Source organism: Saccopteryx bilineata, chromosome 9 (assembly GCF_036850765.1).
Source record: "Saccopteryx bilineata isolate mSacBil1 chromosome 9, mSacBil1_pri_phased_curated, whole genome shotgun sequence".
Classification (NCBI taxonomy): domain Eukaryota; kingdom Metazoa; phylum Chordata; class Mammalia; order Chiroptera; family Emballonuridae; genus Saccopteryx; species Saccopteryx bilineata.
In genome coordinates this window covers 36,098,689-36,103,058 of record NC_089498.1, presented here as the reverse complement: position 1 = coordinate 36,103,058, position 4,370 = coordinate 36,098,689, and the positions used below count along the sequence as shown (strand labels likewise).

The window sequence follows — 4,370 nt, the reverse complement described above, 5'->3', positions numbered from 1 at the left end:
CTGAGCTGCGGGGGGAAGAATGGGCCTGCCTCTTCCTCCATCACCCAGGCAGGAAAGGGCCCCAACGGGTAAGTGCCTACTGCCTCACTGGTTCCTCTCGAAGAATGGCTGCTCCTTTGCCAGCTGAGTGACTCTGCTTAGAGAAGCCAGGCTGGAGGAATTCCTGATCATAAGGATGACATGGTCATATACACTATCCACGCTCTCGCTGTTCAAATTCAGAAATCAATTTGATTCAGGTAGCTGGGGACACCTGTCACTATAATAAATATCATGCTAATGCTCACTATTGGAGCACTATTCCATTCCAGGCACTGTGTATATATTATCCGAGCAAATTTCCCTAAAGGTTCCATGTAATAATAGTAACAAGAAACATAGCACACTTACCATGTGCCTCTTCCAAGAGCCAAATGTTGATAAACTGTTTAGACCCTAACAACATCACTGGGAGGTTAGTCCTTTAATCATCCCTATTTTGCAAATGAGATGAGCTTCAGAGTGTTAGTGACTTGCTCAAGGTCACACAGCTGGGAAGTGTCCAGATCTAGAATTTCACTTGGTCAGTCTCCATCCAGAGTGTGCAGTTCAGTTTTGTTGATAATCAACTAAAAATAAGAGCAGGGCCCAAGAAGGTGGTGGGGACGTGTTCACTTCTCCAGCCACTTCTCCAACCTCCCCTCTCCCGACTCATTCTCTAACTACAGGGGCCCCTTTTATCCCTCCTACCCAGACTGCTCTCTTCTGCCTCAGGGTCTTTGCATAAGCTGTTCCATCTGCTTGGCATACTCTTCCCCCCACATCACCCTCGCCTTCAGTGCTCATCCTTTGGATCTCTGCTAAATGCTCCTTCCGTGGTGATGTCTTCGCCCACTCCCCAATATGGCATCTGGTCACCTTGTTTTATGCCCCATGATACTGGGCACACTTTCCTTTTATAGCACTGGACACATTTGTGATCTGTAAGTTCCTGGAAGGCAGGGAACACTGCCTTTTCACATGTGAGTAATTAACTTATATTTGTTGAATGGTTAGTAAATAAGTGAATAAAGAGGTAAGCCATGATTTTTGCTTGTCTAGTTCTAAGGATAGCTACCAATTTGTGCTTGAAGCAGAGCCTTTGGTGTCCTTGTATCTGCAGCTCTTTTAATTATAACCAGACAGGTTCTATGAAACGCCTGTCACTGAGAGGTGCAATCACAGTGGGAAATGCTTCTGTATCACTGACCTGTTGCTGGGTAACATATTGACCCAAAGCTTAGGGGTTCAGCGCCCAAGGCCATCCTACAGAACCTTGTATCAGGAACTGTCATTGTTGTTCTACATCCCGAGAAGGTGTGTGCCTCTCTAAATATAAAAACAAGAGAAATATCATATTTTCTCAAAGCTCAGAAGCACATTTCTGCGTCCCCTCATGAGTATTTCTCTAAACAGAATGCATCTTGTCATAGGTCAAGTACATATATTCTAGTGTCTCTTTTCTCTCTGAAGACCTCCTGGTAAATTAATGATGGATCGCAATTGACGTTGCCTTGCATGGAAGGAATATGGAGACCATGAGAATGCTGCTCATTGATTGCCCTCTGTGCTGTGTTAATTTCCGTGATCTCACTCAATCTTCACAGACACCTGTGGGGAAAGTACACAGCTGAGACTGTTGTTTCCATGTTACAGATGAAGAAGCATAGAATCAGAGAGGGTAAGTAGCTTGCCCCAAACTCACCCAGTTAGTGCATGGTCACTTTTGGATTGAAACTCAGATCTAACTGTAGGCTGGATGCTTAAACATTTGTTATGAAGAATTTTTCATAAAATGTAGCTATGAAATATCAGGCATTTTTCATAAGCACTCTGCTAAAACACCTTATTTACTGCATTAGTCTACCTGTGCTAGGGTGATCAAGTCCTACAGTCTAGGTGGCTTAAACAATAGAAATTTATATTCTCATGATCTGGAGGCTGGGCAGCCTGAGATCAAGGTGTCAGAAGGGCTGACTTTTTGTCTGAGGCCTCTTTCCTTGGCTTGTAGATGGCCATCTTGTTCCTGTGTCCTCGTGGTCTTCCCTCTGTGTGTCTTTCTCCAAAATTCCTCTTCTTATAAGGACATTAGTCATATTGAATTAAGATTACCCTAGTGAACTTATTTTTACTGAATCACTTCTTTAAAGACCCTATCTCCAAAGACAGCTCACACTCTGGTACACTGGGAGTTAGAACTTCAACCTATGAATTTTGAGAGGGTATAATTCGGCCTATGTATAACCTTTGCATTTTCTTTCTTCCTCCTCGCCATGGAAAGTGTCTGTCTCATTCTCCTGAATCTATTTCTTATCCTCTGTTTTAACAATAAGAAGAGGTCCATTTGGGAAACCATCAAACCATTTGAAATGATTTCTCTCTCTCTGAATAGTTGAACCATTTCATTTGGTTGTGTGGATATGGTACAGTTAAATTCATCAGAAGAGCTGGTTCAAGAACCGTTTTGAGGATATCCGTGCCCACTTAATAGTAGACTAGAAGTATCTGAAAACAGACATTTCCCTGTAGTGATTGTTTTTTTTTGTTTTTTTTTCTGAAGCTGGAAACAGGGAGAGACAGTCAGACAGACTCCCGCATGCGCCCGACCGGGATCCACCCGGCACGCCCACCAGGGGCGATGCTCTGCCCATCCTGGGCGTCGCCATGTTGCGACCAGAGCCACTCTAGCGCCTGAGGCAGAGGCCACAGAGCCATCCCCAGCGCCCAGGCCATCTTTGCTCCAATGGAGCCTTGGCTGCGGGAGGGGAAGGGAGAGACAGAGAGGAAGGCGCGGCGGAGGGGTGGAGAAGCAAATGAGCGCTTCTCCTGTGTGCCCTGGCCGGGAATCGAACCCGGGTCCTCCGCACTCTAGGCCGACGCTCTACCGCTGAGCCAACCAGCCAGGGCTTGTAGTGATTGTTTTAATGTTCCATTCCTGGACATGCACACATGCACACACACACACACACACGCATACACACACGCATACACACACACACACACACACACACACACACACACACATACACCAGCATTCCCTAATAGGGACGGAGCACCTCTTATGAGAGGAATTAATACATATCTCATGGAGGAAAATTTTTTTAAGGAAAATATGGTTATGAAACATCATGCTAAACACAGTCAACAGATGACCTTGCTGCAGGGTTTCTTGGATTTTTTTAACCCACTGGTGTAATTAACTCATGAATCTCTAAGAAGGTCATAGAGCAGAGCTTAGCGAACTACTGTATATAGGACCAGCTAGTAAATATTTTAAGCCTTGTGGGTCACTTGGTCTCTGTCATCACTACTCAACTCTGCTGTCCTGCTATCCTAGCCAGAAAGCAGCTATGGGCTGATATGTAAATGAATGGATATAGCTTTGTTCTAAGAAAACTTTATCTCCAAAAACAAGCAGTGGGCCAATTTGGCCTACTGGCAATACTTCACTAGCTCATCTTATAGTTTTGAGCATTTCCCAAACGTTGGAACGTGGAGTTCTTTTTTCAAGAGGTGGCTCATGTTCCACAGAGCATACTCTTCATTTGGCCAGCCCTTGACCCTCCATTATCGGCTGTATCCTCACTGTTCCATGTCCATCCTGCTCCATGTCCACCCTGCTTGTGCCCTTGCCGTTAGTGAGATACTGTTTTCTGAGACTCATTGTGGATAGAAATAACTCACCTAGATTCCTATTCAGATTTTATCTGAAGTAATTCCAACCATTTGGGGCTGGAAAATTACTCAGCAAAGGCTCTCGTGGGAGATATTTTAGTACTTTGGGGATTCGGCAGAACTCGACACACCTCATCAAGCATGCTACCACAGAATTTGGAATCTTTTCTTCTTTCAAATTTGTCATTTTTCCTGTCTCTCTGGCCTGTGCTTACGTGTGTACTGGTGCAGGGTAAAGGGGTGGTGGGAAGAAGGGGCTAGGGTGCCCCGGGAGTGTTTAATGAAGGCTTGTGTTCCTCGGAACGTTCACGTACACTTACAGAAAGTGTTTAGTCTTTGTCTCTAAGCTGATGGCTCTGGATTAATTTTGGATGGAGCGTTTTGGAGAAGGAGGGACTGTTTGTATTAAGACGGACAGGGATATAGTCTTTCAAGGTACGAAATTTGTGCTGACTGGGTCCAAAACACAACCGCATCTGGTTATGTCTGGTCGCGACTGCTCCAGAAATGGCCTAAATTCCAGACAACCTCTTGGGCTTAGAAATAAAAGTCATTAATCCTGCATTTGAATTTAATATTTGAAATTTCATCCTAATCTTTTTTTTTTCTTCCACATGAATTAATTTTTGAAAAGTTGGAAAGAAACATGAGGTTTTTTTTTTTTTTTTAAAGGGAAC

The 4,370-nt window shown here is 44.2% G+C and overlaps 1 non-coding gene across 1 annotated transcript; it reads right to left on the bottom strand.

Moving 5' to 3' along the window:
• Positions 1 to 2,849: 2,849 nt before the first annotated feature.
• Positions 2,850 to 2,925, bottom strand: TRNAS-AGA (transfer RNA serine (anticodon AGA)). Its single transcript has one exon. It is a non-coding gene; the product is annotated as a tRNA-Ser (tRNA).
• Positions 2,926 to 4,370: the final 1,445 nt, after the last annotated feature.